The following is a 24,739-nucleotide window of genomic DNA, read 5'->3' on the forward strand; positions in this document are numbered from 1 at the left end:
ACTGATGACTCATTTAGGAGGCCAGCAATACTCTAACACAAAAACCAGATAGTAACATACAAGAAAAGAAAATTACAGACCAACAGTCCACATGAACTACATGAAAAAGATCCTCAGCAAAATACTAGCAAATCAAATCCAGCAATACATGAAAAGGATAATAGAATAATAATAATCAGTATATAATAATCAAGTGGAATTTATCACAGAAATGAAAGACTATTCAACATTTGAAAATCAGTCCAATTTACCACATCAGTAGACTAAAAAAGAAGAGCCATATTATTCTCTCCATAGATGCAGAAAAAGTATTTAACAAAGTTCTGCATTTGTTTATGATAAAAACTTTTAGCAAACCAGGGATAGAAGGCAAATTTTTCAACTTGATAAAGGACATTAGAATATCTACAACTAATATCATTTTCAATCATGAAAAACTAGATGTTTTCTCTCTAAGATCAGGAACAAGAATGGTCTCACCACTCCCATTCAACATCATACTGGAGGTTCTAGAGAGTGCAATAAGGCAAGAAAAGACCAAAAACATACACAGATTGGAAAGAAGAAAAAAAAACATCTCCATACACAGCAGTATGCTTTTCTACATAGACGATCTCAGAATATCTATAAACAAAACAAAACGAAAACAACCAGAACTTAAAAGTAACTTTATTGGGGCTATAGGATACAAGATTGATAAACAAAATTTCACTGTATTTCTACATTCCATCAGTGAACAATTTCAATTTTAAAAATAGTACCATTTAAAAGAGTACACACAAAAAGAACCAATGAAATACTTAGTTTTAAATGTAACAAAACATATGTAGAATCTGCATGCTGAAAATTATAAAACACTGGTGAAAGAAATCAAAGAAAACAAAGAAATGAGAGACACATACCATGCCTATGAATTAGAAGACTCAATATTGTTGATATGTCAATTTTTTCCAAATTTCCTATAAACTCAAATCAATCCCAATCAAAATCCAAACAAGATTTTTAATCAAAAATGACAAACTGTTTTGAAAAGTTATATTGGAAACCAAAGGAACTAGCATAGTTAACACAATTTTGAAAAAGAAGAACAAGATGGGAAGATTCATAGTACCTGATTCCAACATTGTTATGGATTGAATGTTTGTGTTCCTGTAAAATTCATATGTTGAAACCATAACTCCCATTGTGATGGTTGGAAATGAGGCCTTGCGGAAGTAGTTTGGGTTAGATTAGGTCATGAGAGTGCTGCCTTCATGATGGCACTAGTGGCTTATAAAAAGAGAAGAAGAGAGAAATATCTTTTTCTGCATGAGCACAGAGTAAAGGCCATGTAAGGATGCAGTAGGAACACGGTTCATTGCAAGCCAGGAAGAAAGCTCTCACCAGAACCTGATCATGATAGCACCCTGATCTCAGACTTCCAACCACCAGAACTGTAAGAAAATAAATTTCTTGTTTAAGTCACCCAGTCTATGGCTTTTTGTTATGGCAACTTAGGCAGATAAAGACAAAGAAATATTATAAAGAGACAGTAATTAAGACAGTGTGGTATCAGAGGAAGGACTGACATGTAGTTCAATGAAATAAAGAATCTGAAACAGATTCACAAATATATGGTCAATTGATTTTCCATAGTGTTGCAAAGGCAACTCAACATAGAAAGGATAAAGTTTTCAACAAGTGGCACTGGAACAACTGGATATCCCTATGCAAAAAAGAAAAATTAATCTCAATTCATAACTTGTGCCCTATTCTCAAAGCAAGTCAAAATGGATCACAGACCTAAAAAAAAAAGGATCAAAGGCCTAAATCCAAAATTGGAAACTATAAAGCCTCTAAGGAAAAAAAAAATAGGAGAAAATCCTTATGAACTTGGATTAGGCAAAGATGTGTTAGATATAACGCCAAAAGCACAATCCATAAAGAAAATTAATAAATTGGATTTCATCAAAATCAAGAACTTTCCTCTTCAAAAGAGAACACCATAAAGAGAATGAAAAGATACCACAAATAGGTAGAAAATACTTAAAAATAACATATCTGATAATGAACTTGTATCCAGAATATATTTAAAACTCTCAAAACTAAATATTAAGAAAAAAACAACCAAACAACTTGATAAATGGGCAAAAGACTTAGAGACTCTTCTCCTAAGAAAATATCAGATAGCAAAAAAGCATGTGGAATGAGATACCACCATACATCCATTAGAATGGCTAAAATTAAAAAAAAAAAAAAAAAAGAAGAAGAAGAAGAAGAAGAAGAAGAAAAGATAGAAAAGTTAACAAAGAAAGAAAAAAATGACAATATCAAGTACTGATGCAAGTGGAATTCTCATACACTGCTGGTGGGAATGATCTCTACAGGAGTATGCAAAAACAAAATACAAAAATAAACTATATTTCTATGTGCCAAAAAATGAACTTTAAAAAAAATGAACTTTAATGAAAGATACTTTACAATACCCTTTTTAAATAGTGTATCTTCAAACATTTTTCTGTCTCCCCTCATTCTCTTTTTTCTGGGACTCCAATTAGATGTATATTAGGATCCAATCAAATGTTTTATTAGGCCCGCCATAGATCTCTTATACAGTGTTACAATGTTCTCTCTCTCTCTCGTTCCTCTGTGTTTCATTTTGGATAGTTTCTACTGCTAAGTCTTCAAGTTCACTGATCTTTTCATCTGCAATGTGCTATTAATCCCATCCAGTGTAATTTTCATTTCAAATGTACTCTTCATCTCTCGAAGTTTAATTTCAAACTTATTTTTTTTAATATCTTCTATTTCTCATACCTTCTATTTCTCTCCTCATTAAGCTCACTACTTCTTCTACCTTCTTGAACATATTTTAATACATATGCAATGTATTAAATTCATGTTTTAATTATTTTGTCCTCTAACTCTGCCATGTGCCATTTCTGTTTTTTTTATTGATTGATTTTTCCCCTTGCTATAAGCCCTATTTTTATGCTTTATTACATAAAGTAAATTTAAATTTATTTAAAGTAAGGTGGGAATATTAAGTCAGATGACAGTTAATATGAGTTTTATGTAGTTGAGTGCTGAATTTTCTGTATTCTTTTAAATATTTTTGGACTTCATTCCGAGATGTAGCTAAGTTATTTCTTGGAAACAGTTTAAATCTAGCAAACTTTGCTTTTCTGCTTTGTTACACAGGTCCAAAACAGCCTTTAAACTAGGGCTAATTTGGCACTACCGTTAGGCAATCCTATTCTGAGAACTTTACTTAACGGCCCAAGAATTAAGAGGTCTTTCCACTTGAGTTAGTAGTTTCCCAGTTCTGTGTGTGCTCTGAGGATTTTTCTGTCTGCTCTTTTATAGTTCTTCTTTCTCAGGCCTCAGTGGTTTCCTCACATGCACATCTTTATCAGATTTTTCTCTGTTACTCTCTCCTCCGCAGGACTCTGCCCTGTGAACTCTATCCACCTTGACCTCCCTAAACTCTGAACTCCATGAGACCACTAGGCTCTTTCCTACTTCTTGGCGCTATGGCCTGGAAACACTCCAGGCAGTAAGCTGAGACAATCATAGGGCGCATCTTATTTCCCTTCTTTTGAGGATCATCTTGAAAGCGCTGGATTACCATCAAGCGCTGCTTGTTGTCCAATATCTGAAAGTCATTGTTCCATATATTTAATTGGGATTTTTTAGTTGTTTAAGGAAAGAGAGTAAATCTGGTCCCTGCTACTCTATCTTGTGGAGAAGTGGAACTCTATAAGTAATTACTGAGTGCCTACTATTGTGCTAGATGCAACCTTAGATGTTGAGGATACGGTACTGACCCACACAGACAAGGGTCTTGACCTCCAGGGAGATGCATTTTAATAAAGGCCTGTGAAGACAAGTATTCCGTTCTATAATGGGAATGGACACAATGAAAAAATCTTCACTTTCAGGACTTCTAGAGCCAAAGTTGTAGCTCAACAATAGCAGATTACACTGGAGGGCTGAGGGTAGGGGATGAAGGTAGAACAGACACTTATATAAAAAATATTGCCTATCATTTTGTAAATAGAATATTGGTTGGTCATAACAAAATAGCATTAAGAACTAACATGGGTAATGACAGTGCTCATTCAATAGAATTCTAAATCAAGTTAACTTACGTGAAATACTTAGCTCAAAGCTCGATGTGGACTGCTTTTCACCTCACTTCACTTCAATTCAATTCAACAAATACTTATGGATTCAAATTTACAGTTCACAGTAGTGTCTGGAGCTTTTCCGCCCACTTCTGTGCAACTTATATATTATTCCTATAGACTTCTACTCCCAGATGCGGAATTCTCTCTAGAATAATTTCTCCCATCCAAGACTAGCTACATAATTTGTGGAGCCCAGTGTGAAATGAAAATGTGGCCTTCCTTGTTCAAAAAATATTAAGAATTTCAAGATGTTGACAGGAGAGAATTAAACCAAGCACAGGGCCCTTCTGCGAGTGGGCCTACTGTGACTGCAAGGTCACACACCCATGAAGCCATTCCTGCTCCTGCATCATCTGCAGACAAATTCCAGTATCCTCTATGATGCCCTCAGCTATCTATTAGACAGACAGAAACCTCCCCAGCAGCCCAGTAACACAGTTAACACAAATACCAAATAAACCAATCAAAACACTCACCATTCACAGTTCACATGCACAGTGCTTCTCCAGTGTTACACAGCAGACACTTAATAAACCTTTGTTGGACAGTGAATAATAAAGAAAACAAGAAATCACGTACTAAGCAAGGAGCTAGACTAGCTTTAATCATCAGGACCTTTCTGGCACCCATGAAATACTCCCACATTGGGTGACCCCTTCTTGAGCTCAAAGGATGGTTCTGCCAGTGTTAATGCAGTGCTAATATCATTTAGCAATCTTTGGAGAAAATGCAGAAAATTTGTTTCAAATGAAGGAATTATATTTAGAGGAAAAGCAGAGAACTAACAAACTGAAAATTACAACTTTCTAATCATTGGATGAGCTAATGTTAAGTGGCTATAGCATTATGTTATCTTGTGTCAGCTAAAGAAAAGATTTGGAAATTATCCTGCTTCCAAGAGGATGACTGAAGAACTCAAAATACCAAGGAGGAATACTTGGAGGCCCTCTCATTCCTCCTTTGCTCAACTCCATCCGGCCTTGTGGGGGCCACCTCAGTCCTTGCAGAGCAGAGCTGGTGACTGAGGCAGAAAGTGAGTGTGTGTCAGGAGCAGGTGGGTGAGCAGTCAAGGCTTTGCAGTGGAAATGGACGAGGCTTGGAGAGAACCCAGCGAAGCCCTGGGAGCATGCTCATGGGTCTGGACAGTCAGCATCAACAACCACCTCTCACAATTAGTCTTACAAGACTGTGATCAGAATCTTTATTCTCTATTTGCTGAACTTCTTGAGAGACTTTTTGGCTTGCATTCTGATTAGAAAAGCCTGGCCTCTAGTATTTCCTATTGATTTATAGTTGGCTAATTATTTTCCATGGCTAAATTGTGAGGTGGACAAAGTCTAGGAAAGTTGGTGCTAGTCTCTCACACCTGACCCTCCCCTCAGATGCTCTAACTATACCCCATTGGTGAAAGTCTATCCTTGTTTGGGAAACAAGTTGCAAGGAAGTAACTTGGCCAAACTATTTGTTGTTAAGCATTTCAGGGTTGGTCTTTTTTGGGGATTTTTTACTCTTAGGTAGGATTGGAAAGATTTGGAATCAGAGGCTCCATGAGCAAAGTGACCTCATGACTTTGGGCAAAGTATTTAACTTCCTTGTACCTCAAGATCCACGTCTGCAAAATGGAAGTGATGATAAACATATCTGCCCACAAGACTGGGAATCTGCCTACTAAATGAGAACAAAAGTAAAAGAAAAAAAAATTGTATGAAGGGTAAGGTGTTCCCAAAATTTTAATAGCTAAAGTATAAAGATCCTAACACAGATCCTTTGCTTGTTTTTTTAAAGCGGTATTGTTCACTTATCATATCTCAGGCACTATTCCACGCCTGAAAGACATTTCAGTAATTTTCTCATTTAATCCTAGCCACACACCTTTGAGGAAATTACTATTGCTATCCCAGTTTTCCAGATGCGGAAACTCAGGCTTAGAGAGATGAAAAAACTCGCCAAAGTCCCACAGTAAGCAAATGACAGAGCTGAGTTTGAGTCCAGAGTCCTTGCTCTTAACCATGGCTCTCTACTGCTCATCCTGCCCCAGCCTCCCATGCCTTCCTCCTCTCTTCTTGTTTTCATACTACCCATCTTTAAGATCCAACATAGATGAGTGTTCCTTGTTCTGAAAGCCTTTGGACTCATTTCAGGCCCCAGTGAACTCACTGTCTTCTTTTATTGCCTGAGCTACTCATGTGTCAGTCATGTGGCACCATTTGTATTTTCCTCTAATACTGCTATTTGTCACAGTGTTGTTTTGTATTGTAGCCTAGAGGAGGGGAAAGTCTGTATAAAAGCAGCAGTAGAATTCCTCATTGAAAATTGTGGGGCTTTTTTTTAAAAACAAATTATCTTGATTGGCTCTTTGGCTATGAAGCTCCAGTAGAGCAGAGATCTTAGCACCTAGCACATAGAATTTGTGTAAAAATTATTTGTTGAAAAAAACAGAATCTCCTAGGATATGTGCCCAGATTGTCTGGAGCAAAGGGAAGTGAGAATGCATGTTATTTGAGGAAATGTAAAGCAATCAGCATAGTACCTGGGACAAAGTAAGCATTCAATAGGTGATGGCTATTTTGTGCTACATAAGGAATATAGCAGGGATTACTGGAGCATCTTAGGAGGAGGAACAGGTAGAAGAGGGCAGGAGAAGAGAGAAAGACATGGAGCAGTATGGTGGTTGCCGGGGCTCTATGTAAAGAGCAGGCCAGTGGGTCATTTCAGAGGTGCCAATGGCTAAGAATCAGTTAAGGAGGGGGGCATTTAACATTTGTTTTGCTGAGCTACAACTTCACTCTCCTTCCCTCAAGTCTTCAGTAAAATCAGCTACACATACAGCTTAATGTCAGTGATACGTGGAGAATTCACCATACCAGGTGGTGTTCAAGGCTGCCCCAGGTTGCGGGGGGGGGGGGGGGGGGGGGGGGGGGCGGGCGGGGGGAGGTGATATTGAAGAGGGAAAAAAAGGCAGCCCACCCAACAAAGTTAGAGAATTCAGTAGAAGTGTGCAGACAGAGTCAGAGACACAAGGAGAGAGGCTTCAAGTATCCTCAGAAATACTGGGAATGATGGTGATTATTCTCATTCTACAGGAGATTGGGGTTCAAGACAATTTGAGGATGGGGATTCCCAGTAGTCCAGAGGGCTCTGGAGACATCCAAGTGGCTAACACTTTGGTCATCTGTATAATGCACACTTGGTTTATGTCCTATCCCCTTAGCTGCAGTGTAGTCTCCCTGGGATAAGAACTATGACAAGGTGTTGAATCAGTACGGCTTTTTATCCCAGTGTGAATTTCACTCCTGTATATTGACATACTAGATCCTGGCAATAACCCTCTGAAATCGTATGGCAAGTATCAGTGTATCTCCCCTCTTTCAAAATAAGAAAGTGCAGTTTGAGTGGTGATTTCTGATCCTTGGGTTACAGAGCCAACAATGAGCCAAGCTGGCCTGCAGCAGTGGAAAGGGTCTGAATGCATGGGAAGAACCTGGAAGTCAGGGTGAAATCTAACTTTTCATTCCCTATCCCCTCTCTTATCCTCTAGAGACACACTCACACAACAGTTTCCTCTCTAGCCCCACAGAGATATTTGTCTGTCCTCCCAAATCTCACATTTATCACCTAGGGCAAAACCTTTAGATAAGCTACTTAATATTTAAAAGGGTGATGACAATGGCATCTTCATAGAGCTGTGGAATTAAGTGAAATAAACAATTCATTTAATGAATTCATTTAATGAAGTGAAATAATTAAATGAAAGTCTTTGACATGTTGCCTGGCACATAGGGATGATTAATAAATGCTCTGTCTTTTTGCTTTTCCCTTCTATGGCTCTCCCTTCTGTCTTTACCCGTAAGTTTAGGTTCAATGTTCATTCTACCATGCCATGTTCCTTTTGTTTCATTGTACCTTCAGCAGCTCCTGAAGCATGACTAATCATCGGACTCTTCGCCTGGGGGTAATCCAGCAGGGTGGGACCAGGGCTGGGCTGAGCTTGGATTTGGCTAAGAGCCAGACAGAAAGCCCTAAACCATCATTAAGCTGTGAGAACAGAGATCCAGAGTGGTGTACCAAATCTGTTCTCAGGTCCAAGAGAGCCTCAGAGCCAGGAATAAGGGCACCCAGGTTGTCAAATAGTTGTCCACGTGAAAATATCTGTCCATAAAAGAGAAACACGATCTGCAAAGTTTATTGGTATATTAGTCTACTTGGGCTGCCACAAAAAATACCATAGCCTGAGTAGCTTAAACAATGAAATTTATTTCTCACAGGTCTGGTAGCTGCAAGTCTAAGGACAGGGTGCCGCATGGCTGGGTTCTGCTAAGAGCTCTCTTCCTGGCTTGCAGACAGCTGTCTTCTTGCTGTGTCCTCACATGGAAGCAACAGCAAGTGAGGGCTCTAGTTTCTCTTGTTAAAAAGACATTAATCCCACCATGAGGGCCCCACTCTCTTGATCTCATCTAACCTAACGACCTCTCAAAGGCTTCATTTCCAATACCATCACATTGGGGGTTAGGACTTCCACGTGTGGAGGTGGGGACACATAAACAAGCAGTCCTTAACTGGCATGGGAACGACTACAGTGCAGCTCTTATTTTCCTTTAGTCTGTGCAATTTTGACCATTAAAAAGAGATCCTTCAGAAACTGGACTTTGTTTCTAAACAAGTGAAACATGTACTTTTGAAATTACAAAGTTCGTTTTTTCACTGATACAAGACTCAAAGATACCTCACTCATCACAGATTTCTCACGACTATAAATATCCTCCCATATATTTGATGTAGGAATTGAAACAGAATACTAAGCTTTTTAAAAAGACAAACAAATTTGGAGCAACAAGTTCTTTGCTGAAACCGTATTTCTTCTTGTCAAGAGCGACTGTTCCCTTAAGGGAAGTGAACATTATTATGTCTGCAACACTGACTGTCTTATAAAGAGAAATTAGAGGGAGCTCCTTTTCCCACGTTACAAGTCTCAGGTTTGAATTCTTTGCCAAAAGAAGATCTCTTTATGTTTATTTAACAAAATGCATGGAGTGATAAGGTACATCTCCTAAGGAAAATAGCTGTTCAGATCTATTGCTTAGAATGAATTATATATGTTGCAGACAATAAGTTATTTATTACATAATAAATTATTAGGGGATTAGAGGCAAATTTGTTGACCGTAAATAAGCAAATAATCCTTTTGTCACGTGACTGAAATATTCAGCCCAAAAACATACCAATTATTTTTAAATAATTATATATCCAAATTCAATGCTACATTTTCTCATTTAAGGTAACTGCGATTTTTTTAAAAAATTAATCTTCCAAATATCCCTTACCTTAAAAAAGTGTTGCAGGACACAGCAGCCCTTAACAAGCATTAGATGTGGATATTAACATATTTTAGGAACACTGCAGGATATGAGAAAGAAATGCTAGACAAAGAACAGCACCTTGAGGAGCTACACTTTCATAAAGGAGAAACACTCCGTGCCACCGCAGTGAATGCTGCCTGCCTGGGAGACCACTTGAGCTTGGTGCCCAGGGGCCCAGCCCAGACACTCCTGAGGTTTTGTCAAGCTCCACGTCAGAGCACTGAAGGGGCTCAGTGGAACTTGACAGAGGCCTATGGGGGGTGGAGTGCTGAGAAAAGGCTCACAGAAACCACGTCTTAACACGATCACCAAAAAACTCAATTATTATTAATAACAACAGTTAACCTTTATGGAGAGCTTACTTGGTGCCAAACTCTGAGCCAAGGTCCTTTCATGCATTGTCTCACTGAATCCCCCATGAGGTAGTTACTGCTTCTTCAAATCCCTGTTTTATAAAAACCTTATAGAGGCTTAGAGAGGTTAAGCAACTTGCCCAACTGCTGTTAAGGGGAAATCTTAGTTAAGAATCCAGACAGCTGGGTATTTTCTCAAGTAGAGTCACAAATTCCCAATCGGTAGGTTCCAAAATCGACCCCTGACTCCCCTAATGCCCCAGACGGTGCTGATTAGGGTGTTGCAGTTGGAGCACTGATTCAGCCCCTCAGTTCACGTATTCCCAGGAATCTGCTCCAGTTCCTGATAAAGCCAGCAGTGTTGCAATGAAGATAAGTAGGCATTTCCCTGAAATGAATTAAGATAACTCTCACAGTAGGGAAGGGCAGCCCGGCTGCCCCAGCTTTGAAGTCTGCAAACTCCACCTGTGATTCAGTCCATAGGTCAAGCCTTTCCACAAAATCACTATCCATATCACCTGAGAGTAGGAGAAGGAAATGGAATTCAACCTGAATCAGATGGGGGCTAGAGAGGAGGGGCCACGAAAGGACAGCACAGATAAATGGGAAGCCAGCAAAGAGAATCTTTGGAGCTAAAGCCCTGCCTCCCTGCTTCCCTTTTCTCCGTCCTCTGTCTTCCTTTCTCTGGCCTGATTAAAATCAGTCCTCAGGAAAAGATCTGGGGTCAGCTGCTTCCCTGGAAACCAAAGTCAGGAAGCACTCATGTAGCTTCTGTGCCCCTGAAGGGCTTTGAAGAATTGGTGAGCAAATGAGGGAGGCAGGCTTTGTCTTGTTCAGGATTATTTCCCCAGTACCTAGATCAGTGCCTGGCTCCTTAAAATTTGTTGACTAAATGAATTTTGGAGGCCAGGGAGTCCTTAGGACTCTAAAACTGAACACCTGTTGGCCCTGGGCTGTGGACCTGTGGGCCACAGGTATTAGTTTCTGAGCAAAGGGACTTCACTGTGCTGAGAGATCCAGTACTGTGTGGGCCCCAGGCAGCAGAATGTGTGAAACCAACACAAATACTGTATCATTACATGTACCCAGGGTGCCCTTCAGCTCTTAGCAGAGATTTATACGTCTCATCCCAGCCTCCAGCCCCCACTTCCAGAACAGTAGGTTGGCTTTACGATTGGAGGACAACTTTTCTGGGCAAGGAGCAAGGGGTCTGGATTAAGCCTTCCCTGCTGCTAATAGGCCAAATTGTGTCCCTTTCCCCCAAATGCATATGTTGAACCCCTAATCCTTAATGTGACTATATTTATAGTAAGGAAGTAATTAATAGTAAGTATAGTAAGGAAGTAATTAATGCCTAATGAGGTCATAAAGGCAGAGCCCTAATCCTATAGGATTAGTGTCCTTATAAGAAGACACCCCAAGATGCTGACTTTCTCTCCCCATCATGTGGCAAAACAAGAAGGTGGCCATCTGCAAGTCAGGAAAGGATCCTCACCAGAAAACAAACTGGCCAGCAGAAATAAATTTCCGTTGTTTAAGCCAACTGGTCCATGGTATTTTGTTATGACAACCTGAGCAGAACAAGACATCTGCTTCTTCTATAATGCTTCAAAGATTTATGGTCAGAGGTTCAAATGAGCAGACATACCTTCTAGGCCCACTCTTACCCAAGCCAAATATCTTCTTGTTACGTATCTCTTATTCCACACAAATGGACACAACACCGCTTTTTCTCACACTCCATTTCTCTTTTGCCACGTCTCAGATATTAAATCACAAATAAGGCAGACTCTGTGGGACAAGAATGCTTTGAAGATCTGAGTACTCCATGATGCCCTGGTGGTACTGAGAATCTTCTCTCTTAGTCTGTCTTGGTTCGCAGGGTCTCAGCATCAACGAGGTGAACTTAAGATGTCTCCATTAAAATGATCATGTTACTTTGGGGTAGGAGGACAACATTTTAACACCCTTTAACAATTTAGCAGGTCAGCTGGCTATCTCTGAAGGGAATTGGATAAAGAGATATATTTAATTGGAGGAAAGAAGGTTCAAGAACCCTGGGTGAGAAAGCCTAGGAACCAGAGTTGGTGTCTATAAGAATGTGAAGCTAAACTCAGCAAACCAGGTTTGTTGACTTGATAGTTTTTCCCTTATCTCCCAGATAGAAAACTACAGTAAAGCACTTGATGCTGGCACAGCATATACCTTAGCAACGTTAATAAACAAGTATGAAGCATTTAAGATAAAACTTTAAATGATTAACTGATTAGCTTGGAAATTAAAGAGCAGGGCTCCAGGGTATGGGACGTGATTAAAGTTATACATATATAATATACACACACACACACACACACACACACTCTGTCACATGTGAAGTGAGGTCAGGGTAGGGAGAGGGTAGCAGGAGGGCTCTCTGTTAGAATAGGCTGAGGGGAATGGGGAGGAGTAGGGAAGTTAGTGGCCAGAAACAGGAGGTAGGAGAATGCTGTTGGCTGACAACTGTACCTAAATCACTGCCGTGGCAATGAGGCTGACCATTAAACACAAAGACTATTGCCCTTTCCAAACTGATACACAACCAATAGCTTGGGAGCAGGGAGGGGCTAGAGAAACTATTGGAAACAAAAGAGTTTTCTATAAAACTGTTATGAAGTGTTATCAGACTTAAGTCCAATCTCAACTTTTCACCACACTAAAATGCTCGTGAATTAAATTAAAATTAAATTAAAATCACCTTGGAAATGTTTTAGGGTGGGTCACCAGTTGTTCTGTTCTGTTTTAAAATGCTCTGTTGTCTAGTGGCTGGGCCTTCATTGCCTTGCTGGCATCTGGAAAAGCAGGCCCCTAAATCACTCAGCATAGACTCAACAACTTTGCCTTTAGATCCCATTAATATACAACAAATTTCTTCTGTATAGCACAAGGAACTATAATCAATATCTTGTAGTACCCTATAATGAAAAAGAATATGAAAATGAGTATGTGTATGTATATGTATAACTGAAACATTATGCTGTACACTAGAAATTGATGTAACACTGTAAACTGACTACACTTCAATTAAAAAAATTAAAATTTAAATTAAAAAAATTTTTTAATAGATCCCATTAAAAATTTCTGAGGTTTCCCCGCCAAAGCAGTCATTCATATATATCTAAAAAACTTACAAATATGGTTTATATATTAATAAAGCATTCCAACAACTTTCTTTTTAAGAGTCATGAAATTTGTACTGTGGCCTTCTGAGACCCAAGTGAGTTAAAGATAGAATGATGACACTAGCCATATATAAAACGACAGAGATTTGCAAAACTCAGAGGTGAGAAAAAAGTCATTTTATTCTGGACAACTTTTTAGTTAAATTATTGAGGTGAAGAATAAATACAGATGACCTTCTTCTCTGGACTAGCCTTTCTTTAAGAATCAGAAATCCCTACTTCTTTTTGGGCATTTGGTTCTGAGCTGTTGAAGCAACTTGTTAAACTTAGAACCAGCTTCAGTTTCCTGAGACTAAACCAGACTAAAACTAGGTTTACAGACATAGCACAAAAGTCAGTTGCAGCACCTTTTGTCTGTGCTGTGGAGCCATGCCCTGGGGAATTACGTAGTGGTCAGTTATTAGCTATTTCCTATAACTACTTTGTTTAGGGTGATATTGTTTATAGAACTTTGATTAGATGAAGTAAAGATTAAGAGAATTATAAAATATTTAGTGATTCATCCAGTCCAACTCCTTCATTTTACAGATGGGGAAACTGAGGCTCAGAGAAGGATACAACTTGACGTGATTACAGTGGGTTGAATAGTGGCCTCCAAGAAGATACATTCAAGACAAATATCACAGGATATCACTTACATGTGGAATCTAAAAGAATGATGCAAATTAACTTACTTACAAAACAAACAGACTCACAGACATAGAAGACAAACTTATGGTAACCAAAGGGGAAAGTGGTGAGAGGAGGGATAAATTAGGAGTTTGGGATTAACAGATACACACCACTATATATAAAATAAACAACAAGGATTTACTGTATAGTACATAAAACTATATTCAGTATCTTGTAATAATCTATAATGGAAAAGAATCTGAAAAAGAATTTTGAATCACTTTGCTGAACAATGGACACTAACACAACATCATAAATCAACTATACTTCAATAAAAAATAGAAATTTTTTTAAAAGGTACATCCAAGTCCTAACACTAACATCTGGAAACTTGAACATGATCTTACTTGGAAAAAGTGTCTTTGCAGATGTAATTAAGCTAGGGATCTCCATATGAGGTCATCCTGGATTTAGGTTGGGCCCCATCTCCAATGACAGATTTCCCTGTAAGAGAAAGGTGGAAGGAGATTTGAGACACAGAAGGGACAGAGGAATGTGAGACAGAAGCAGAGATGGAATCAGGCAAGCCATAGACCAAGGAAAGCCTGGAGTCATGAGAAGCTGAAAGAAACAAGGAAGGATTCTCCCCTAGAGCCTTTGGAGGGAGAGTAATTCTGCTAACACCTTGATTTCAGACTTCTAGCCTCTAGAACTATGAAGAGAACAAAATTCTGTGGTTTTGTTTTGTTTTGTTTTTAATTGAGGTTTATAACACAATATGTTTCATATGAACAATATTATAGTTTTACTTCTGTATATCCTACAGCACACCCACCACCAAGAATTTAGTTTCTATCCATCACCATACAGTTGATCCTTCTTACCCATTTCACCCTTCCCTCTGGTAAACACTACTCTGTTCTCTGTATCTGTTTGTTTTGTTCATTTATTTTGTCTTCGTTTGTTTTTTATATTCCACATATGAGTGAAATCATACAATATCTGTCCTTCACTATCTGACTTATTTCACTTAGCATAATACCCTCAAGGTCCATCCATGTTGCTGCAAATGTAAGAGTTCACCTTTTATGGCTGAGTAGTATTCCATTATAGACACACACACTCACACACACACACACCATATCTTCTTTATCCATTCATCTGTTGATGGGCACTTAGGTTGTTTCCGTATCTTGGCTATTGTAAATAATATTATGATGAACTCAGGGGTACATATATCATTTCAACAAAATTCTGTTGTTTTAAGCCACCCACTTATAGTAATTTGTTACACCAGCCTTATGAAATTAATACAGTGCCAAAATGATAGAACTGGAGTAGAACCCAAGTCTCTGGACTCCCGCAATCTTGTGTATGTTTCCCTGCCATTGTTTCACATCCTCTGAGTTCGGATCTTGTCAGAGACATGAAAAAATTCACTCTTCACTGCTGAAAATATAACTTCTAAGACGGAGGCAATGAAGAATATTGTAGACTCTGCTGCGCCCATGAGTTGATGCTTAGTCCCTCCGACAACTAAGCTTTCTGTGCTTGAAAGTAATATATCTGACTGCAGTATTAAGCATAGGGAATCATTCTAAGTTCTGGAAAAAAGAGCTGACAAAATATAGCCAGAAAGTTAGGCCAGTTAACGCCAACAAAATACACAGAGAACAGATAGTGATAACAGCAGCTAATCCACAAGGTCTCTGTGCTGTCACCAAGTATTTATTGAGCACACACTATATGCCAGACATTTTTCCAGGCTCCCTGATCTTAGCGGGAATAACAGGGTCTCAGAGTGGCAGGGCTAAGTGGCCATCTGAATGCTTATGCTTCCTTGCCTTGTTTCTGCCTTTCTCTCTGCCTACAATACCGTTTCCTCTTCTCTCCCAGGGAAACTACTAGGCATGTCTTAAGAATGCAGCTCAAACGTCATATCCTGCAAGAATCAATGATTTAAGCTGAAATACACTTTGTATGTATTTCTAGGATAGTTGTAATTATTTCTTTACTCATCTGATTAACCCTGCACTGACATGACCTCAGAGTAAGGATGTCTTACTTGAATTTGTATCCTTAAGGCCTAGCACAGATCATACTAGGGACTACTCTTTGTTGGGTGGGTGGATGGGTGTTGGCCTGGACCACAGCCTGACAGAACAGGGACCCCTCTCTGCCCTGTCATTCCTCTGAGCATTCCTCTGCAGACCCCCTACAAACTGAGGACCATTTCTTCTCAGCCTGGTATTTTGCTCTCCCAGCTGTCTGGTGAGCATTGTATTTTTAGATTTCACTGATCAGTAAAACTTCAAAAATAAATTTGGAGGTCAAAATTGGATTGCCAATTTTTAATTTTTCCAAGTAAAGGCACTTAAAAAAAATTATCACCTACTTTCATAAAAGAAAAGTCACTTTAACACCTCAAAAGTAGGAAGGGCACAACCTTAGCCTGGAGGATAGTTCTCTGAATTAAATACAGTTAGCCTTTTGGAAAATTTACCACATCAACCTTATTTTCTTTCATTCCATGATGAAAAATTCATCCCTGCTTACCAGTTCTAGAATAATGTTTGGAAACCACTGATTTAGACCTTTGCTTCTGACGGTGGCTCCTGCAATCTTCTTGACTCAGGAACGAGTTCTAGGCCTCATGACAGAATAGTCCTGCAGGCTCTCCCCATGGTTTCTTTACTTGGGTGTGGAGAGAAGTACCCGAAACAAGAGACCAACTAATGTATATTGAGCACCTCTGTGCTAGTTGCTTGGCATGTGTATCAGGTGCACTGTGCAGTTGGCAAACTCAAGAATGCAAAAAATGTAAGTGTATTTCTCTTCTTACTGGATTTACTTTCTATCTAATTAAGTTCGACCTAGTGACAGAAATATAATCTTAATTCAGAGTCTCTCCCCCTTTCTCTCCTTAAGAGTTGCATCTCTGATCCGGGGGACTGATTTAGGACATCAACAGGGATGATTTAAACCTCCCAAGGTCTTAAGCACTGAAAAGATTATGGTGCCTCATATGTAATTGAAAACATTTTAAATACTTATTTTATAGTTTATTATTTCCCAACAAAGTCCCAGGGTTTTTTTTTTCTCCTAAAATGTATCACTTAAAGTGCTTTTAATTCTTTCGAAAATTTTTCTCATTTCTTGGGGTGGATGCTTTATTTTCCTTGTGTCTTTGGCAAGATCTTGACCCACCTGTGGGGTCATTCTGGTCCTCAGAATCCACTAGGTTATACTGGATTATACTGCAGGCCCATGCAGGCCACCACGGAGTCCTCCTTGCTCTGCCTAGACAAGATTGCCTCAGATCTGAAGGCTCTTTATGCCACATGTGGGCCACTCTGGGTTAGAGTTTATCTTCTTAGTGTAAAATTTAGACCCCTGTTAAAAGGCAACACTTACTATTACCAGTCATTATCCTTTTACAGAAAAAGAAGCTGAGGGGGTACAAGAGTGGGTAATAGGCAGGGAACAGGAGGACACTATACCACATTATTTTCCATTGGCTCAAATTCTCTTATTTATTTTTTGTCTCAATTTCCTTTCTGATTCTTACACTAGAATATAGGTCTATGAGAACAACACATCTGTCTTTCTCATTACTATAACTCCAGAACCTGGAACAGTGCCTGGCATATAGTTGGCCAGTCAATAAATATTGTTGATCAAATGAATGAGAATGAATGAGATAAGGACAACACAAAGAAGTGGAACGGGGTCAGAATGAGGGTGCTGGAAGTGCTGAAAATAAACTTCAATTATTTTACAGTTCTGGAAGTTTATGTCAGCTCTTGTTTGGAGAGTTTCCTTCTACTGTACCAAGAAATGACTTTTTCTTCTACAGCCTTTCTTGTGTTGTTTTTTGACTGTTGCCTGTGGGCTAGCATTTCTTTCCAGCTGGAAAATAAACTACTTTGGGTAGAAGTATCAGATATAGCTTTGCAGCTCCCCTTCATGTACAGCACTTTAAGAGCCGAGAGATGCCAGTTTACTGAATACATGAATAACTGGAACTTGGGTCCTGCACACCCAGACAATCTGTGAGGAATGGACTCAGTGTTACATCCAAAGTGGTGTCTTCTTCTAGACTGAGTCTTACCCAGCCTCAGCATTCCACATCCACTTCCTGGGTTACAGTGCCTCCTAGTGGAAGTCTAGGGCTGCTGCCTCCTCCCTAGATGGTCCCCAACATGGGCCCTCGGTTACTGCCTCAACAAACTCCATCTTCTCATCCTTAAAATCTCAATGTCACCCCCATGGATGAGGCCCGGTAGACTCAAGAAGGTCCCTTCTAATGAGCTGAAGTACTCACAGGGAAAACAATGAAGGCCCTATTAGAGCCAGGTAGTTCTCTAGATCAGAGCAGCACTTCTCAAACTTCAAGGTGTAGATGAATAATCTGAAGAGGACTTTGTTAAAATGAAGATTCTGATACAGTAGTTCTGGGACCAAGACTCTGAATTTAAATTAGCTTCCAGGTAACAATGATAAAATAAAATAAGATAAAATAAAATAAATACAAAACAAAACAAAAATAAACTAGCTTCCAGGTGATACCAAAGGATGCTGGTCCAGTCTGTACTGCACCCCTGTGGTGACCTGCAGCTGCAGCAGTAGCAGCTCCCAGATGCAGCAAGTATGACCAGGAAGCCATGGGGTTGATTGTTTAAGCAAATACTCTGAAACATAAATTGCATTTGTCCCCTTCAAGGTTTGCCTGCCTCCTTCCTGGTGCTGAGACCTAGAGAAGAGCTCTGACCTCCAGCTGGAAAGGGGTGGGAGAAAGGACCACATTCCCAGAATCAGAAACCACAAAATGTGGTTTAAAGCAAGAAGTCAAGGCGAGGAGGGTGCTGCCGACAGCTCAGGGAGGGTGTCCCGGAGCAGCTGTCTTGGTGAGGTCATCCTAGGCAAGGGTCTTTAGCTCTCAGCTTTGCCAGTCCAGAAACCCCATTTTGTCAGTGTAACCAGAGATAAGGAGACTCAAGAGAAATGAATCACACCAACCAGACTCTTAAGAGTCTAATCAAAATGCCAACAGTAACAAGAACAAACGCCAACTAATCAGAAACTTGTTGAGAATGTGAACGAAAAATACTGCAAACCATATCAATAAACAAAGAATGCTGAAACCATCAAGTCATCAGCCACTGCTGCCAGGCACCCCCCACAGTGAAGACAAGCTTGCAGCCCAGCCTCTGCAGCCACTCACAATGGTGCACTCTGAGGGAAAGGATAAGAAAGGACAAGATACTGGCCCTAGATAGTTAGATGCTTGTCAAAGGAATGAATTCAATCAGCCCAAATGTTTGCTTCCTCCCATACATAGAAAAGCACTAAATTCTTTAACTGGAGATGCCTGCTTTTCTTTAGATAATAAGTAATCTTTTAATGTTCCAACTACCTGGTCTTTGTTGTAAAGCTCCTGTATAGTCTAGCTCCTTCCCTACCTCTTCGGAGCAGTCCCCTCAGAGTGATCTGAGAGGCTGTCATCCCGGCTCAAGTCCTCTCACCAAATAAAACCTAACTCTTAACTTTTAGGCTGCACATTTATTTTAGTCAACAAGAGCAATGCTCTCGAAACTGAGCAGGACCTTGTGGGGCCCTCCTGGGTTTAAATCCTTTCAATGACCCACTTCTTGTCTGTAGGAAATAGTCTTCATTCAGCCTTCAAGACCTTCCCTGAGTACCAAAGGGCAGATTCAAAACAGTTGCAAATCCGGAAAGGGAGGGAATGCAAAACAAGGAACAGTCAAGAAGCAATTAAAAAAAAAAAAAAAAAGGCAAGTACAAAAAGCAAGGTCCTGGTTCCTCCTCAAGGACTATACATAAATTGTATCTTTGAATTCTTCCCCAGGAACTAAGGCTCCCGTCCAGGTGGAGGATGGTAACTATAGGCAGAGCACAAGATTCCTGGAACACCGCCCTGTTACCTCACCAACAACCAATCAGAAGAAAGTCTGCACATTGTATAAGATAACAAAGCCTCTGACCCTCTCCCCAAATAATTAACTGCCATTAACTTACCCTTTCTCCCTTTAAAGTCTTTCATGGCCTAGTACCAGAATTTTCAGAGTTGGTTCTGGGACACAAGACTACCTTCTCCCAAGGTTACCAGGCTTCTGAATACAGCAAACTTTCCTTTCCAGTGTAATTGTATACCTGCCAAGAAAGTCAGCAGCCAGAAGTTAGGAGTACCTTCCTTTTCTCTGACTCTTCCTGCAACTGGGAACTTCTGTTCGGCTTCTTTAGCACATTCCTACCCTCAGAGTACACTTCAGTTACCTTGGATGGATGTGAATGGCTAGAGTGAGTTATCTCCAATGGTGCCCGTTTATGGTTGTTGTTTTCTTGATTGAGTGTTTTGACTCATAATACTCTTAGAAAGTGACTATCTCAGAATTTCTCTCCAGATTCTGGGAGCAGCTCATTGTCCACTGAAGCACCTGTAGGAGAGGAGTATGGGGGTGTGGGCAAGGCCATCAGGGAAAAAGTCAGAGCCTTTTCTTGCTTCCCACCACAATACTTTACTCCATCCTGCAGATTAAAAAATCTTCAGTGTGGTCATTTGGTAAGTGGTCAGAGGAACAGAAGTTGTCATATTGGGGGGGGCGGGGGCTGGTTCTTTTTTTGCTGGTGATGTTGATTTTCTATATATGTAACACTTAAAACAGTTAACCAAAATCGGGCAAGTTCTGAGATTCACCTTCCCTCATTATACTCTCTGCTGGTCTGAGCTGTCCTGTTGTGTGGCTATAAACTCAGCAAGTTTAGGGAGCTGGGAGTGGGGAGCTCCTGGAAAATTGCCGCCCTCCACAGTGTCCTGCTTTTACAAGCTGTTCTGTAAGTCTCTGTTGATAGATTGTCAGTAAAAGGGCCACAACCCCACTGCAACGTCCATCTCTCCAGAAATGCTTCCTGACTTGCTTTGCCCTCCCCAGGCCCCCTGGGAGAAGCTCCAGAGGCTCAATGGTCACTTAGTCTCATCTCATTCCCTCCTTGACAGTGATACAGCCACTGCCAGCCACCGAAGAGCCAAATCCAAAACTTACTTCCATTTTGCCTAATGCCAAATGACAGACCTAGGTTTGTCGAGTTTGGGTTTTTTAAGTGCTCATAAAACAAAATAACAAATAAAATTTGCTTTAAACCTTAAGTCGATTAGGGGAAAAAATCCTCAAGGAGAAAACTCTAAGAGGCTGTGGAGATGGAGGCCACAAACTCCTTTTCAGCACCCTCACAGTGGCTACGAGAACCAGCGCCTCCAGAACCGCCAGATTTTTCTTGTCTCAGTGTATTGTCTGCACTGCATTCTTCTAAGCCTTAATAAATGTTTGCACAATGTTCCTACAATCCCTGCATTCCAAAGTATTGAAGTTGCAGCCGATATGAGACTTTTTTTAGAGAACCCAATGTATGGTTTCACTACTAACAGGGGCCAAATGAGAAAAGAGAGTACCACAAGGAATAACCCCCCGCCTCCAAAAGATTATATAGCAAGGTAGACGATGGTTGACTGACTTCACTGACCGATGAAGAATTAGAAAGGGAAAGCTTAGTCGCGGAGTTCACTTTTGGCTGCGTTATAATTTCGGCCCTGACCTAACTTCAAACTACAAGATGGGGCACAACCAGAGAGGAACTCGGCCTACCAGATCTAAAAAGGAGCCCCTGCCGTGCCATTGTTCCCACAATGCCGTGACTCGGATTCGAACCGAGGTTGCTGCGGCCACAACGCAGAGTACTAACCACTATACGATCACGGCAGGCTACTGGAGCGTCACGAGGGGCGCATCACCGAGTGTCCTCCTCGTCTGGATGGCCGCCGCTCTAGCCTTCCGAAGCTGCTCATGGTCGACCAAGCCCCTCGGGCCCTCTCGCCGAGACCAAAGCAGACGAGAGGCGCCCTGGACTCCCGGCCGAAGTCTCAGTGGTCGTCCGCACGGACCGTAAAAGAGAGGACACGAAAGTGCTCTGCAAACTAAAGGGCTCCTGGGAGGCCAGGCCTTGGTCTGGGATTCTTACGCAGCCTGTGCGGCCGTGAGGCCCCGAGGTCCACCGAATGGCGGCGCTGGGACCCCCCTCACATCCACAGTGCCCTGCAGCTCACACAATCTAAAGGGGCTCTGGCTGGGGATGGGGCTGTCTCTTAAGTCCTACAAGAAGGAAAATGAGTTCGGACCCACTCGCACAACTTCCTTTGAGACGCAGGGTTAGGGGAATCTGGAACATAGCCTGGCCCGCGGTAGTGAGGCGGTGGGATCCGGCCTGCGGAAGACTGCGGACTGATACCGAAGCAGCAAGTACAAGCTGCGCTTGCGTACACTCAGGGACCTGCGAGGTTAGACATGGGCGGGAATGAGCAATGACATGGCAAGGGGGCGTGGCCTTAAACAGAGAAGAGCTCAGACAAGAAGAGAAAGGCGTAGGTCCGCAGTAGCTCGCCGTGATCGTATAGTGGTTAGTACTCTGCGTTGTGGCCGCAGCAACCTCGGTTCGAATCCGAGTCACGGCATTGTGGGAACAATGGCACGGCATGGGACCTAGGTTTTATCGCTCTCCTCCATTTTTTTTTTTTTTTTTTTTTTTTTTACCGTATCAGATTCTAATAACATTCTTAAAAAGGATCTCAATTCTCTTACAACAGTTGAAAACTATGTTTACGCCAGTTCTGACTAAATTGGACTTCGGAAAAATAGACTTTCGGTTACACTGGGCTACGCGCATTACCATTCTTGGGGACAAAGCACAGAACACTCAGAGGGCTAAGTGTTGCAACTGACATACGTACAAATTTCTATGGCAGCACTGGAAACCGACTCCCAATAAAAGGAGGCGAAGTCTTCGCAGAGGAGGCGACATTTGAAGCACTACTTAAAAGCAGAAAGGAAATTTGTCAAGCAGCCGGGATAATCTCGTGTGCTAAGGTTTAAAGGAGGTCTCGAAAAGAAACTGGCATCATTCCTCTTCGTAAGTCTTCTCTCTTCCCCATCCCCATGACGCCCAAAGGCCGGGGCCTGACAGTAGGCGCTTCTTAGGGACCTGTTGAATGAATGAAAACAAGTAATTTGGGAATGGGAAACGACACTGAGGAAGGGCCACAAGTTGATCTGGAAAAGGTAGACAAATTTTCTACAGCCTAGGGGGTGGCAGTGAGAGGTGGAGGAGTGAGAGGATTCTGTTCGTGTTTACCAAGATCCCTCTGGCGGCTCTGCAAGTGGGTAGGTGGGGTGGGGCGAGTAATTAGAACAGAAGACACTGGAGAGACGGGTGGTCTCTCTGGATACTTGTTAGGACGAGTGGCACGTTCTCAAGTCTAGCAAAAAGCCACTGCCTACTGTGAATTCAGCCTGGTTCTAGGTGCCCTGGGGACGGGGGCACGTGTGGACAAGAAGAAAAACCGGACCTGGTCCCAGCTGCGCCCAGGGGCACAACGGAGGTGGGCACCGGGTCTGGCGGGAGCATTGCAGAGGGAGGAGTCAGGGTCCTTGGGAGAGTAAGAGGAAGGAAGTTGGTGTTGGAGGGTAGGGGAACGGCAGGATAAGATAGATATGTTCATTGAGTCCAGTTCTGGAGGCATCCACACTCTCTGCAGAGGCGGCACTGGGTCACTCCTGGGGAAATCAGCAGGGAGGCAAAGCCTTGAGGAGCGCCCCCTGCAGGTCTGGGGTCGCTGGAAGGGTCTCTCCAGCGCAGGAGAGATGGGCGTCCTCCAAAGGATGAGAGTTACAAATCTTGTGAACACTCTGATCTCCGGCCATTCCCGTCCCTGGATGCCCAAGGGGTCCTCCCTAAACTCCCACCTCACCAAGGTACCACCCTTTCCCACTGCATCATCACCTCCCGCGGCTAATGGGCCAAAATTGGAGAATCGGAGCAATTGGCAGGAAAGCAATGCGCCTGCGCGTTCTCAGACTCGGCCTTAGGCGGGAACCCCGCCCCATAGGTGGACCTTTTGGTGACGTGCAGAATGGGGAGGCCTATAACTGTTGAAGAAGACAATCAGAAGGCCATCCCTACAGGTCCCCGGTAGCTCGCCGTGATCGTATAGTGGTTAGTACTCTGCGTTGTGGCCGCAGCAACCTCGGTTCGAATCCGAGTCACGGCATTGTGGGAACAATGGCACGGCAAGGGGCTTGTCTTTTCAAGTTTCTTTTTTCCCAGCCCATAACATTTTGTATAAATCATAATTCATCTTCTTGGAATGAACCGCCACATCTTTCAGCTTTCAAAACTGAGCCACCCCTACTATCGCCACGTTCAGTGATTTTCATTTAAATTCCTCAATACGACTCCAGATCAAACCGTTGTATCCCCTTTGCTTCTGAAATAAACCGAAAATCAGTGTCTAAATCATTCTCCTACACCAGCAAAATAGCGCCCCTGTGACTTGTGATTTTTTTCCCTTTTCATATATTGTCAGAAAAAAATGGTTTGTTCATTTTAAAATAGAGAATATACATGCAAAAATCCAGTGGAAAGTCTCCCTCCCATTCTTCACCCTATCTACCAATTATTGCCTGTTTCCAATATATCTTTCTGTGACAGTCCTTGTATCAACAAATGTGTATATATGTATACAAACATACTCCTCCTTGCTTCTTGCATAATACAGATGTCCTCTTCCCTTCCTGCTCTCCCCGAGAAGTCAGACTGAACTTGAAGTGTTAGATTTGCATTGATAGGCAATCTCGCTCTACAGGGAAGTGTACACATACCCTGAAGGAATCTCCACCCACCTGAGCCTCTCCTTTTTCTCCCCTGGTCCTGGCTCCAGGCTGGGGAGGGTGGGGCACTGTTTGGATTGATAAGGGAAAGGAATTCCTTACTGGGCCAAGAAAAAAACTTTTAGATGGGAGTCTGAGCTTTGTTAGGAATCAGCCTTATTTTGATTTCATGTTGGAAGGGCAGGGAAGCATCCTAATTTTGGAGTTGGGACTAGACTTGATAGTCCATTTGGAGACCCTCCACTTCCATCTCTTTCTTATTTTATTGTCAGGATCCAACATAAATCACAA

The 24,739-nt window shown here is 41.5% G+C and overlaps 1 protein-coding gene and 3 non-coding genes across 13 annotated transcripts in view; 2 read left to right on the top strand and 2 right to left on the bottom strand.

Annotated features, from left to right (window-relative positions):
• SLC28A2 (solute carrier family 28 member 2) overlaps positions 1-22,040 on the bottom strand; it is a 58,876-nt gene extending 36,836 nt beyond the window's left edge. For 3 of the 10 annotated variants that reach the window (XM_032481301.1, XM_032481293.1, XM_014568297.2), the window contains exons 1-3: positions 21,471-21,901; positions 20,007-20,167; positions 19,749-19,883 (exon numbers count right to left, since the gene is read on the bottom strand). The gene's annotated coding sequence lies outside the window, so the exon portion shown is untranslated. The other 7 variants (XM_032481296.1, XM_032481295.1, XM_032481299.1 and 4 more) reach the window with 7 other exon arrangements.
• TRNAH-GUG lies at positions 21,416-21,487 on the bottom strand. The gene has a single exon. It is a non-coding gene; the product is annotated as a tRNA-His (tRNA).
• A 124-nt stretch (positions 22,041-22,164) lies between the features above and the next one.
• On the top strand, positions 22,165-22,236 carry TRNAH-GUG. Its single transcript has one exon. It is a non-coding gene; the product is annotated as a tRNA-His (tRNA).
• A 1,521-nt stretch (positions 22,237-23,757) lies between these two features.
• Positions 23,758-23,829, top strand: TRNAH-GUG. The gene has a single exon. It is a non-coding gene; the product is annotated as a tRNA-His (tRNA).
• The last annotated feature ends 910 nt before the right edge of the window (positions 23,830-24,739 follow it).

Source organism: Camelus ferus, chromosome 6 (genome assembly GCF_009834535.1).
Source record: "Camelus ferus isolate YT-003-E chromosome 6, BCGSAC_Cfer_1.0, whole genome shotgun sequence".
Lineage (NCBI taxonomy): Eukaryota > Metazoa > Chordata > Mammalia > Artiodactyla > Camelidae > Camelus > Camelus ferus.